Here is a 13,905-nt window from a genome sequence, read left to right on the forward strand (position 1 = left end):
TGCCATGTTGACCGTGGCTTGTGAGTTTAACCTCAGGTGATCTTATCTCAAGAACTGCAAAACCTGTTTTTCATCCGTGCTGTATGGCAACCGCCGTCCCTCATAAAGCAAATGAGAAATAGGGCACTGGGTTTGGAGGTTTTAGAGGGAGGAGGGTTGGTTAGGAAACGAGAGAGAGATCTTAAGGTACAATCAAAGCCTGCCTCACGCTCAGTATTGAATTTTTCCTGCCTCTTGTGAGCTCCGGGTTTTTTCTTGGCCAGTAAAATATTTCCTTATGTTAAAAACAGTCTTTTGAAGACAAGGCTGTTTGGGTTTGTGGGGTTTTTTTTGTTGTTGTTTAAAGCCTCACTTGCTACCTGTCTGCTCATCTCTGAGAAGACTACGAATGCTTTGTATTGTACTGCATGAACAGATGACTTATTCCCCAAGTGCGGCTGCAGCACGTAGTTTTGACAAAGGCCTCGTTATCATGCCGTCACGGATACGTTTAATTTTCAAAAAGGTGCGTGAGTTTGCAGGATTTTCTGTAAACTCCTTGCATAAAATCCAGCCACGTTGTTGTTTAAGGACAAAAAACCAAGCAGGGGGGACTCTGCCTGGGACTTCCATCTCCTTCCCCAGCAAAAACGATGCGGAGGAGGCTGTTTTGGGTCGTAAGGAGAAAGACAGGCATGTTTTCCTTCGGCTCCCTAGACCCTGCACGGAGTTAGTAGTAACCAACAAGCCCGTGACTTGGTTTTATTTCAATATCTAAATTACCAGGGGATTTTTTTTTTTTCATGAGCCCGTTTCCCCTGTTCAGTTCTCTAATCCCAGAAAGGCGCAACTGAGCTTTGCAAAGACACGAGGAGGCAGCTAGAGATGGCTCTTGGTAATCGGAAAGGCAGCTAAAATCCTCTCTTTTTCTCCCAAGGATGCTCGCCGGGCATTGTTGGATGGCGGAGGCCGCTCCGCCCCTCTGCGGCAGCCGGGCCGGCGCGGCTGCTGGCGCAGAGCAGCGCGTCGGGCGATCGATGCGGCTCTCCCCGGCCGTGGCGGCGGCGGGTAGCGGCGATGCCGGAGCAGAGGCGAGCAGGAGATGCCGTGTCCTTATGCACGTGGTGGGGAGAAAACCCCCGAGCGTCTCATTGCTGGAGAGTAGGGTGGAAAAAAACCTTTAAGCCATAATATCTCAGGTCCTTTCTAGAGATTTCATGTGAGATCTGAGAATGAAAGCAGAGCTATTCATAGAAGTGATTTCTAGTCATGGGTTTTTTTAAGCTTTAGGGGGTTTTTGGCTAACACTTCTCTCCCCTCGGTGGTTTGCGTGCTTTGCATGAGAACCTTCCTTCAAGAGTCAGTTCTCGGGCTGAGGTGTAAAAGCTCATAATAAATACATTTATTTCTAGTAGCTCTTTTGATGCGGGAGGAAACGTGAGATTTATAAAGGACTGATGGATTTGCTGGGCAAACACTGCGTTATCCTGCCGCTGGGGGGTTGCGATGCTGTAGCTGCACAAAGGACTGGCGTGTGCGTGTCGGAAAGAAAAAGAGTACCTTTTGGGCTTTTTCTTCTCCGTGCATAAAGGAGAGGGCACGTGGCCGATCCGCAGAAATCCCCTTTGTGTACGGAAGGCAGCAAGCGGGGATTTTTTTCTTTGCCAGGGTTCACCCCTTCCCTGGGTTAGTGGTACCGTCGGGAGGAATTTAGGCTAAAGCAGGTCCGGGGTGCGTTGGCAGAAGAGCAGAGGTCGGCGCGGGAGAGGCTGAGCTCTCAGCTCCGTAACATCCCTGCCGTTCTTGAAAGATCCCCTGCAAATCTCCTGCCGTGGTAAATCTCGGGAGGAGCGTGGCATCGTGTTTATTTAACACCTGCTTAATGATGCAAGCTGAGAAACTGCACCACCACTTTCCAAGCACTTGTACCAGCTGTTTTGCTCAAATAATTTTTTTATATGCCGGATTAAAACAATAAAAACATTAAAGTCCTAAAATTCCCCCTGAGAGTAAACATCTAGACAATAAAGAATTGTGTGTGTATAGGGGATGGGGTGGGAGAGTTTTGCAGCAGTGCAAAACAAGCTATAAATTAATCTCGGCAGTAAAGCCTGCTAAATTAAACCATTTCATAAAATGAAGTTGTTGCAAAATGTTGAATCAGTCTGTCTTTGGGGCAGTTAAAGATTTTTGGCTTCTTCTCTTCTTCAGGTTATTTATAAATGGTAAATGTGTCTTGTGTAGCTGTGTCAGTCACCGCTTTTAGGCAGAGAAGTGGGGTTTATTTTGGGGGATAGGTGGGGAGGTTTTTATGGTCGCTAGAATAATTGACAGGAATTCAAAGCATCACCCATCCTGTTTATCTGCTTAAAGCCCCTTAATGTCGGCTTCAGACAGGGAGGCGAGCGGTTCCGTCTCAAAAAAAAAAGCCCATTTATAAGAATAAATATTCAAAGGACTGGATTTTAAGCAATCCAAGCTAAGCTTAAAAGTAAGGAGCAGATCATTCCACTGACGCCTCGCTCGCGTGTATCTTGCTGGCTCTTTTCTTTGCTTTTTTTGGTGCGAGACTCCTGCCTTCCCCCCTGCTTCTGCTACCCCAGGCGTCTGCAAAGGCCCTGCGCGATGCGTTACCAGCTCCTCGCGGTGCTGGAGTTACAGGTGTGAGGTCTTCACGGCACGGCATCGCTGGCGACATCTTAATTCCGGCTTCTGCGCTTGTAAAAATCTCCTAATTCACCTACTCGCTGGGGTATTAATCCAAGCTTTTGTTTCTGCGGCTGGGGGAGGTGTTTCCTGCACACGTTTTGGGTATTAAAACCAATTTGTGATTGCTGTGTTAGCTTGTCTCCCTTTTAAGAGGCTTGTGTGATGTTTGCTATAAACCTCAAACATTTGTAAGCTTTAGAAGAAAATTTAAATGCATTTTGCTTTGACTGCATGTGAAATTTTATTATCTGCAGCCCATAACGTAGGCAGAAAAATTGTTAAGACCCTAAGGATGCGAGTAAAGCGATTTTGGTGACCTCAGCTGTATATTTCTGCATCGCTGAATCATCACCCAGTTGGCACCTCAGCGGGGGTAATCTCTGCTCGCGAGGCTGGGAGCGCAGACGGGGCTGGGAGGAGGGCTGTAGATCAAACAACGTGGGGAAAAGCTTATGGGAAAGCTGCTTGCGTTATGCTTGGCTCTATCTCGTCTGATTTTTTTCTTGCACTTAAAGAGTTTATCCACTTAATTTTTATTAAGGGCTGCAGGTGGAAAGTAATGTTAAAAGGGTTTACCATTAGCCAGGAGCGGCTAAGGAGGCAATTAGACGCGAGCGAGAGCCCTGGGCTGCTGCGAATTGCAGCTGGGGAGTCTGCTTCAGACGCAGAAAGGCTTTTGCTGGGGATTTTGTCGGGTCACTAAGTACGCAGACAAGCGCCGGAGAGCTGGGAGCGCGTTAATGCGCTCCTCGAACGTAATCCTGTTGTGTAGACAGCTGAAACCTCCCCGTCGTGAGCTCCTGTAATGGCAGGCCTTGGGACACGAACGTGAGAAGAGCGAGGAGACTCGCTTCCCCGTCAACCTGACCTGACTTGCTGGGGAAAACTTGGCACCTTTTGAAAGATGGTGCAGTTGCGTAATGATTGCAGATGATTTGGGGGAGGGAGGAAAAAAAAAAAAAAAAAAAGAAAAGGATCCAGATCCTGGGTGCGGGAGATTTCCCGGCACTCTGGGGTGCAGGATGGAGTCAGGCAAAGAGCTTGGAGTTAGACCCCTCTGCAATTGTCTGCTCTGAGAAATCATAAATCTCGAGAGAGAAGAGGGTCACTGAGAACCTCATCAGGGTGGGAGCAGCAGCGCCGTGTTAATATGCCCATAAATCTACCTGTTACGATAAAACAGGTGGCTCTTGCAAGAGGCAAAAAATAGTCCCAACGCCCGGAATTTTTTTTCTGCTGCTGCCTATCTCCTTTTAAAAGCTTAATTACTGCGGCGCGCTGACATCTGACGACTTATCACAGGCAATCATGGCCCATATAAAATGCAGGACTTAGTTTTGCGTCTGTGTCTGGAAAGCAGGGGCAGAAAAAGAGCGAGGGGGCTCTGCGGGTTGGCCAAAATCTCCGGGAGAAAGGTGCGGAGAGGCACAAAGAAAGGATGCGTTTTTGTAAGTGGTGTTGGTGAGACCGGTGCTGGAAAGCTGTTTGCGCTTTAAGGGCTCCTAGGAATACAGAAGATGAAGGGAGCTACAGGATGGGTTAGTCGTGGGGGGAAATCATGCCCTCGGCTAAAACCTGGGAGCTGCGTAGGTAGGGATGGAGGGAAGGGATGCGAGGGCAGGACTGGCTCTGGCCCGACGGGAGTCGCTGCAGGGGTTTGGTGAATTCCTCGGTCTCCATTTCACATCTTACGCTGGGACATGTGTGGAAATCGGAGCTGGCCGAAGCCATCTCCGCTGGGCTGTCTTGGTATAGACAAAGGGAGCCAGACCCCTTTTATTTCTACGACTCGTTTCCAGAATGCCCCAGTCGCTTCTCAAGATGGCCAAGGATCCATAAATCTCAATTTCCCTCCTGCGTTTTGTCCCTCTCCGCTTCATCATACCCCATCTACCACCCTCAGTAATTACCCTCCCCGTTTTTAGACTGCGTGAGTGTATTTAAGTCGTGCCCGTGCTCTGGTTCTGTGGGTCTACGCTTCCCAACAGCTTGTTCCCTCTAAGTAGCAAATGCCAACATAAAAGGGGGAAAAAAACAGCCTCTAAGCCACTTGAATTCTGTCTTCATTTAACATGATGCCCTCTCCCAGCTGTTGGAGCTTCCCCAGGAGAGGTCCTAGCTCAGGTCCACAAAAAACACCCCTTTTTGCAGGCAATAAAGCCTGTAAGGAGAGGTTCACACGCCATGAATGGGTGGGCGCGTACCCAATATTGCAAATGAATTGAAGGAAATCAACCTTCCAGTGCATTAAAAAACTGAATGGGGACCATGGCATCCTTTTTCTAATTGTAGTGTTGTTCAAAGGTCAAGGCTGAGTCACGTCGACTTTTTCAAGCTGCAGCACACTGGCACAATGAGGGCTTTTTTCCATTGGAGCTAACTTTTTTTTTAGGATCGGCTTTCTCGTAGCCCTGAAACAATAGTGCGGCAGAGAGGATCGTGTTAGCCTGGTGCGAGGCATCTTCCGAGAGGACAGCCACCAAACCTCTCGGATGAGACCAAATTTAACCTCCGCTCCCTCGGCGGAGAATTTGCTTTGGAAATGACCGTAAGGGGGTTGGATTGGAGTTGAGGGACCGGCTGTCCGGAGCAGAATCCGCTGCTGGAGTCCCGCTTTCCCAGCGCAGCTTTCTCTTATGCTCTTCCCGGGGTAAGTACAGAAAGGGAGATATCGCCGCCCCGCGCCGGGGCACGGCAGCTCCCTGCAGCGCTGTCCTGCTGCTTGAGGACCCGACCGCAGACCCTTGCTCCGACACAACTGCGTTGGGTATCTCAGGTCCAAGGGAGACATCTGAGCCCTGGTTTTGGCTCGGTTCTGCTGGCTCAAACCACTCGGTTTCCCTTTACCTACATTTCTAAGCTCGCCTCCCCGGTGCCGATAGCGCTGCCTTGCTGGGGGAGCATGGCAGCATCCCCGCCAGGTGCCGGGGACGTGCAGGCTGCGAGGCTCCCCGTTGTCACCCCGGGCTTAAGGGCTGCGTTTCCACCGAGGCCGAGCGTGCGGCTGCGATGTATGGCTTGGCAGGGAGCAGGGAAGCTGGAGCGGTTTGCACCGCGGCGCTGCCGGAGCTGCATGTGCTCCGGCACCTGCTGCCAAAGCCTCTCCTCGCCCGTGCGGTATTGACAGACTTGGCCACCGTCCAGAGACTTTTTAAGATCCCTGTGCAGCCTCCCAAAGCACAAATCCTCAGCCCTGTAGACAAATTAATCGACTCCAGTTCGGATTTAATTATTTTTACACATACATTCTTGTTTCTCGGGGTATGCAGAGAAGGAGTTTCCTGTTATTCTTTTCTTTTCACTCTATAAATTATCTCTCGCATGCATGCGTCGCGCGGGACTTGCTGCTGATGCTGTTTGTTTGCCGAGAAAGTCTTTGCTCCCAGATTATTCATTCAGGAGCTGTCGAGCGTTCAAGGCAGGAAGGGTGACTCATTTAGTAAACAGCAGAGGCTTGCAGGGGAAGGCAGGAGCCCAGATTGGGTTTCTGTGGTAGATCTGAAGTCTTGGGGGGGGTGGTTTTTTCCCCTCCTTTTTACCCTTTCTTCTCTACCACCAGCACCAGGGGCTCGCGATTCTTTCTCTGCGTTGCACGAGGGCAGGGTCTCACGAATAACACAACAGCACGGCTGCATAATTCACCCCTTTTCCTCCCTCGATGCCACACAGCTTCCTAAACTGCTCAGCCCCAGCAGCTCTCTGCAGTAGGGCAGGGCAGGAATTTCACTTAGCCCGAGCTCCCTGCCCTCTGCTGTGCCTCTGCCCATTTTCCTTGGTCTCTATTCCCCAGCTCTTACGACGGGAAGAGATGCTGAGCTCCTAATGAATCACCGAGCGCCCGCGCTTGAAATACGGTTAGGGAAACACAGCTGTAATTGCCTTTGTTAATATTTTTTTTTTTTTTCCTGCAGTGCTTCTCACATGGCTCCTGGTACTTGCATGCGCGGTCGGCTTCCTCTCCTAACGCCCTTGTGAAGTATGGTGCCTTTTCCCTTTTTATTTGCTCTGTCTGGTAGGTAGGGGAAGAATTGATGGCTTGCCCAAGGTCACACTGAAAACCTGTGGTGCTGCTGGGATTCGAGCCGGGGACGTAATAATGATTCACATCCACACTGGAGCTATCTGGGGGTTCCCATGGGGCAGGCGCGTATCCATAGGCACAAGCTGTGGAGTCGCTGACGCTCTGCAACTCCACCCCCTCGCTCACCTCCGTTAATTACCGCTGTGCCTCTCCTCTTAAGTTATGTGGCAGCGGTAATTAATACATGTATTTTAATAACCTTCACTTTTATCGAAACAAGGCTAAAAATGCTCCACCGTGTGGAAGTAAATAATTATTGCATTTCCAGGTTCTAGCGGAGTGCCACGGGCTTTGTGCGACTGCGGGCAGGTCCCCACATCGCTCGCCTGCGTCTGGCTGCAGAGATCTGCTGCCAATGGGATGGAGCAGCCGATGCCTGCGGACAGAGAGCTCGGGAGGAGCGGACTGACTCCTCGAGGTGTCCGTCCCCCTCGAGCATCGCTCGAGCGGAGGAGGAGGGTATCGGTGTCTTAGAAAACCTGCCTGCTCTCACGTAGTGCAGACTCGTTGGAGATTTAGGAGCCTGATCTTCCCGGCTTAGGTTTGCATCCCGGGGTCTGGGCTGTAATTCGAGCAGCCATCCCGGAGGAGCTGTGCCTACGAGGCACTGAGGGCTCCTCGTCTGCAGAACTGGGTGTACTTTGGGCAAAACAAGGGGCTGCTTTGCTCCCAGGTGCTCCATAAACCACCTCAACCATCTGCTATTTTTCTGTATATGCCCCATTTTAAAAAGGAGAGAAGGTTGGTTCGTGGTCCTTTGGTGTGCTGCGGAGAAATTCCTGGGTAGCTGGCGGGTTGGGTTTGATAGCGAAAGCAGCCGGTGTCCAGCCCAGGTTAAATCCCGCTGGGATGAACGAATGCCTTCCTGGCCGAGCAGGGTGCTGCTGCCTGCTCCGGAGGGTTGGCGTTGTTCTCTGCACCCAGATGTGCTGATGCTCATCTCAGGTGCGCTGGAGATGAAGGAGAGGCTGTCTCTACCATATGAGACATTAAAAAAAGAAAGAAAAGAAGAGTTGAATACAGAGTTTATTAAAGAGTTTGCCCCGTATGTCCTTGGCCGAATGCTTCCCTCCTCACCGCTACATGGTGTGCTGTAGGCCAGATGGTTGCTGCCTTCCCCCCTGCTGAAACACCTGCATTTCAGCGGAGGGGCATGTGTATGAGAAGCCCTCTGGGATAAGTGAAGCTATAGAAATGTAAATTAAATTATTTACCTACTCCGAGTTAAATGCTCTGCCCTTCTGGCCAAGGAGGAACGGGATGGGATGGGACGGGCTCCAGAACCTGGTTAACTCTTTGTTTAAATTGCAGGGAAGTTTGTGGAGCAACCTGAGTATCTCGGCCCTAATTACCGGTGATTTGGTAGGAGGCGAATACTGAACTGCCCATAAAAATCCGCTCCCTCCGGCCTGGTCCTCGCTGCCTTATAAAAAACATAGCTCGTCTGTCGCCTCCCAGGTGCTGATCTCAGGGAAACCGAAGGGTCCTGTGTCACGCGTTGGCATCTTAACCTTGTTGCTGCTCTCCCTCCGCTCGCCGGAGATGGGAGAAGCCTGACGTGGAGCCGCCTGCATTTAGAGGGCAGATTATATGACACAGAGAAGGTGCCGCTGTGCAGCGCTGATCTGTGATAACTACCTTAAAAACAAAACACGCAGTCCCCTGGAAAAAACAAAATCTGAAGGCAGATGGTTCTCTCTAAGCAAAAAAAAGAAAAAAAATTTAAAAAGGCAAATTTTTGTGGTTTGCACAATGTTCATCCCAAACAAAGTGCTTGTTAAAGGGCTCTTTGGCTGTTGGGTCGTGGCTTCCTAACACCAGCACTGAACGCTGCCTGTGAACAGGCTGAAGTTTCTGATTATTCTTCTTCTTCTTTCTTTTTTTTTTAAACAAGGAAAGGAACGTGAATTAATCACAGGGCAGGATGTAAGCGGATTTTTAAAGTAAAAGGCATAGCCACATGGGTCCCTGGAGCTGCCTGAGCCAAAAATAACATTTCAAGGTTTAATCTCCATGCAGTTTTAAGGGGGGGGGGGGGGGGGGGCGAGCTGCAGGGGGGCATTGCACAAAATGCATCCAAGCCCACTCCTCTCCGAAGCGATTGAGCTGGCTGTGGCCTTTCTGATTTTCACAGGACCTGAGTGAGTAGAAATAAGCTTTTCCTGCTGCCTCCAACTTGGGAAGGGCACCGGGCACGTAATGCCCGAACGTTTTGCAGACGAGCATCCTGCTGCAATGCAAGAAACGGCCCCGCTGCAGCAGCGACAAAGCAGAGCCGTGAAGCGGACGCTGAGCTGTCGTCCCCCGGCGGATACGGCCGTGGAGATTACCTCTCGCCCCTCTTTCAGGTTTTAGTTTCTCCCCCGCCTGGACTGGGGTGAAATGACCTTGGCTCAGGGTCGTTCTCGGTATAAAGCCTGTGCTGCGCTCGCAGCCCACCGAGCCGCCGCTCCCCCTCCTGCAAAAGGCTTTGTGCTCGAGCGGGAGCGGCAGAGCTCTCTTTGAATACCTGTACGTGCAAGACGCAATCTGGTTTGGTTTTTTTTTTTTTGTTCTTGAGCTGATCACTCATAAACCTTCCCTCTTCTTCTCGTTTATCCTCGTTCAGGCTCGCGGAGGTGCTGTCTCTTCCCTCCTCTAGCGGAAGGATGCTGCCACTGAAACCAGCTTTCCAGAAGCGCTCGGTAACCATAGCTGCTGCGGCCACCTTCGAGCTGCACGGACTCGGTGCCTTGGCTGCTTTCGAACGTAGCCACAAGCTTTCCAGTGGGAGCAACTGGGCTCCGAGCTCTTCTGAAACCTGGCCCAGTGAGCACCGCCTTACGGGAAACCCTCCAAGAGGAAACGGGTCCGAAATATTTGCGTGTCGGCTCTCGTAAGTGTAAAAATAAGACAACTTGGCCGTGCTATTGTTGCATTCTTTCAAACCAACAAGTCTTTGCGGCGTTATCTCCTCGTCGTCTCGTGACACCTCCTTTCCTATGGAAATGGGCCCATCTGGGGATTCACGTGGTCCCGGGCAGATAATTGTAATGGTCCCCCCGGCCTTTAAAATCTATGAATCACTCCAGTATCGGGGCACTTTATGCACATTAGCGAATTAATCCTTACAGCCTCTCTGCAAGGGAGGGAATTATCGTTGTCATTGCTCAGATGGGAAATGGGTGAGATGGAGCCCAGATCTGCGCAAGAACTGGGGGGTCACATCACTCACAGCCGTAACAGCTAACCTTTGGGCACCCAGCCCTTGGGGGCATCCGTGACCCTGCATTAGTTACCTCTGCAGTTGTGCCGAGTGAACGGGGAATATCTATCCAGCCTGCCACGCGACTAGAAATCCATCTGAGCCCTGTCACGGCAAGATGTATGGATGGGGCGTAGGCAGCGGGTCTGCCGCAGCCGGGAAGCGCGGGGAGGATGTGCTGCGTCGGATGCTGGGTGGGCTGGGATGCGTGCAGGAGGTCCGGCATCTCCCCGTGGCGTTGGCCTTGCTCTCCGCACGCTGCGTCTCCCGGCTCACGTGGGTGTCCTGCCCACCGGGAGGTCCCCAAACGAAGGAGGTAGGTGCCCCTCGCCCGAGGCGGTGCCAGGAGAGCAAGGCGGACCCCAGGGCATCCCCCAGCCCCTCGTCTTGGGCTGATCGCACTGCGATCGCTCGCTATAGGGCATCGCAGTGACCAGACAGACTCTGGAAGTGAAACCTGTTGTGGCTCCTTTTAAAGTCGGTGACTTTGAGCTCAGCTTATCCACGCCGGAGCGCTTAGTGCAGTCATTTACCTCTAGCACTGCGGTTGCAAGACACGTGCTGATTTCTTTTGTTTCCCCTGGTATCCAGGTGTTTTGACCATGTCACAGCAGTACCGTGGTGTCCGTGGGCAGAATAACACACCGCTGTGCTGGAGTTAAGGTTGGAGCAGCGTTTCCTCTTCCCCGTATTAATGACAGCTTATTAATTCAGCCGTGTGATGAGCTTGATGGAGACCGGTTTGGCTCCTCACCCCTTTCAGGTCTGGTGAGACTGTACCAGGGCTCGTGCTTTCAGCAAGGTAAAGTCTCCTTTTCACAAGTGTGCGCCTGCGGAACAGTTTGTGCTGTTGCAGCCTACACTTGGTCTATATTAAAACTGAATTTTGGCCAGGTGACTGGCTTGGTGCGCAGCCGGTGTTTATGTTCTCTGAAAATTACTGTCAAGGTTAAAAAATAGCCGTGCAGCTTGTGCGCTGGAGCTGCTGGGAGAGCCAGCGAGCGCCTGGGCTCCTGCACGGCTGGAAGGTGGGATGCAGTGCGTTCGGCGCTCGCCTGAGCCTCCTTTTGCATCAAACGCAGTTGCAGGCTTTACAAAAGCAAGGAAAAAGCCCTGAGCAACCCCTTGTTTTTCACGTTGTGCTTATTAAACCAATGGAAAAATCTCCTTCTGACTAAAGATCCAGGCTTCAGCCTACTGCATTTATTCTCTGGCGCTTGCTTTAATGGAGATGGCGCGTTGGTCCAGCTGGAAGTATTGTGTCCTATTAAATAAAGATTTTTAAATGAGCACATTTATCCATCGAGCTGTCACAGCCTGTTGAGTAAAGAATGCAGACTGGCCAGCCTTAGTCTGCCTCAAATCTGTTTTCTCCAAAAAGCTGTTACCGTCTCTGGGGTAAATAAACCCAGCCCCGTGTTTACCCAAACCCAAATGCCATCCGCCTGCTCCGTCCCCTGCACCAAAGGCAGCCGTAGGGCCATCGTAGGGGGAGAGAAAAGCAGAAATCGGGGCTGCGTGCGGTGCTTAAACTCTTTATTTTACGCAGCCCTTCGCCATTGCAGCGTGAAGGGTCGCCGCCGCTTTCGGGGCCGATGTGCAGCGCGGAGGCGGCAGCGTTATCCCAGCGCCTGTCCCTCGCCCCAAAGAGTTTACAGTCTACATCTTCTTTTTAATTCAGACACCCGCAAAATAGCAGGCTGAAATAACACTGCTATATGTCAGCTGCTGATGGAAGGAGATTAAATATTAAAGCCAGTGCTGTGGCTTTAACTCATTTGATTTTTTCCCCCCCCCCCCCTACTCTTCCCCCTTTCTACCCCCCTGCTTTCTTCTCTGTGTAAAATGACATGATTTAGAACTGAAGTGCCAGACTCAGCCTCTAGGTTTCGGCGTTTGGAAATGTATGTAGAAAGATATATTGTGTCTGTGAGCATTTCTGTGCAGAGAAAGAGAGAGCTCCCAAGCTAGTGAGACCACATAAAGATGTTAAATAGAGCTGTAACGCACACCGAAAGCAGGAAAATTGCCCTAGAAAAAAAAAAATGTAAAAAAAAAAAAAAAATCCTGCGATGGAGCAAAATGAAAGATTAAAATAAATTTGGAGGTACCGAGGCCGGGCTGAAACGTGCCCCTTGTGGAGCCGGGGCTGGCGGGGGGAGCATGGAGGGGAGAGAAATGTGACCCCATTCCCTACTTTGTCCTCTTGCTGCTTCCCTCATTGACCTAAAAATTCCCCATTTCTTTACCCAGTACAAAACGGAGGCGGAAAATTGGGAATTTTCTTCCTTGTCCTTTTTTTCCCCCCTGTCTCTGCATGTTTAGTATTTTGAGACGCCGCTGGAGCAGCGGCCGCCTGCCTGCTAAATATTCATCTGAAACCGGCTGCTCCTCTGTCCTCACAAAAAACCTGATTTATTTTTCTCCGCTTACCGTAACCCACCTATTTTCCTCCGCTAACGGTTCGTCACCGCGTCGCAAGGGGTGAGCGGGGTTGGCAGCCGAGTAACGTTAAAAGCCAGGGTGGTTTTGGGCCAGAAATATGACAAAGTGTCGGTGCCCACCCTTTCTCCCCGGTCCCCCCTTCCGCGAGCGCTTTATGGTGCGATGCAAAACGACGCTGCAAATTTTGTCTCCCTCGGAAAACGGCGGCGGTTCGCTCGCTTCTCCTTTGTTCGGTGGCGTTTTGGCGTCGCCGAGATTTGTAACGCCGTTTGGAAATGAGTCACGTTTGGGCTGGGGCAGAGCTGAGGGTTTCGGAAGCTGCGGGGAGGAAAGAAACCGAGAACACGTGTATTTTTAGCAAAAACGGTTGAGAAATTTTATTTAAGGTTTAGTTAGGGACCAGATCGGGGAGCAGCGGCTGGGAAAGCCGGAGTGTGTGCGCCCAGGGTTACGTGGGCAAAAACCTGTTTGGTTTTCTCCCACCAGCTCCGATTTCATTTAGTTTGAGCCCCGGTTACGAGTCGCCACCAAAAGCACCTTCTGATACAACGTCTTTGAAGGATGCTTTGCATAATACACTTGTTATTGCACCGAAGGGGAAGATGGATGGGACGTGTGCGGATGCGCCCGTCGTCTCGGCAGGGCTGTCCCTTGCCTCTGCTAACGTCCCCCCCGCCGCACAGCTCCCGGGAAGGCGCCGCCGTGGCTTCCAGCCTGGAAAATGCAGCTTTGCTCGATAAAAAAAATTGAGTCATAAATAAGCATCGGAAAGAGCGAGCGAACCCGGGGTGTCACGCTTGAGCTAATTCGCAGAAACAGGTGGCTTTGGGTTGGTTTGTTTGTTGGTTGGTTTAAAAAGAGAGAAAAAAGGAAGGGGAAAAGGGCAGAAAGCCTTTGCTGCAGCAGCAGCTCTTTCTAGAAACAGCAAGCCCGATGCTGCGTGGCTCCTGGATGCATAAAAATCCTGCAGTACGGCCCGTGCAGTGCCCTCAGCCTCCCGCTTTGTCGCAGTCTATTAGGAGAGGCGCAATCCATCCTCGGGTCTTTATGATTATTTGCTTTAACCCCGTCCCTGCCTCTCCCCCTGCTTTCCTCAATCTCGATGCTTGGGGCTGGTGCCGCCGTTGAAAGCAGCCCCGCGGCGGACGATGCTGCCCTTTTGTCTGGGTATCGATGGCCCCGTGCACCCAGCCCTGCCTGGCGGGGGGGATGCGAGCCCCCCACCCGGCACATCCCTAAAGCCATCACGGGTGGGTTTTTATCCTGCAATTCTCCCGCAGGTGGAATTTCAGACGGCGTCCTTACGGGACGTGAAACGCATCCCCCCCCAGGGTTCGACGGCAGCCGTGCTTCGGGCCGCTCCGTGCCGTCGCAAACAGCCACGGGCAGGGACGTTGGGCAGCCGCCTCCGTCCTGCTCCATAAAACCACGGCCTGAATTGCCGGGC

At 51.5% G+C, this 13,905-nt stretch overlaps 1 protein-coding gene across 7 annotated transcripts in view; it reads left to right on the forward strand.

Moving 5' to 3' along the window:
* Positions 1-13,905, forward strand: part of LOC309600214 (cyclic AMP-dependent transcription factor ATF-7) — a 69,606-nt gene that overhangs the window by 32,267 nt on the left and 23,434 nt on the right. Inside the window, exons 1-3 of one of the 7 annotated variants that reach the window (XM_082332313.1) lie at positions 8,174-8,227; positions 8,904-9,117; positions 9,378-9,644. The exons of 5 other annotated variants lie outside the window; for them this stretch is intronic. The gene's annotated coding sequence lies outside the window, so the exon portion shown is untranslated. Of the gene's footprint in view, positions 1-8,173; positions 8,228-8,903; positions 9,118-9,377; positions 9,645-13,905 lie in introns of those variants that run through there. One more of the 7 variants, XM_082332312.1, reaches the window with a different exon arrangement.

Source organism: Platalea leucorodia (genome assembly GCF_965183815.1).
Source record: "Platalea leucorodia genome assembly, chromosome: 23".
NCBI lineage: Eukaryota > Metazoa > Chordata > Aves > Pelecaniformes > Threskiornithidae > Platalea > Platalea leucorodia.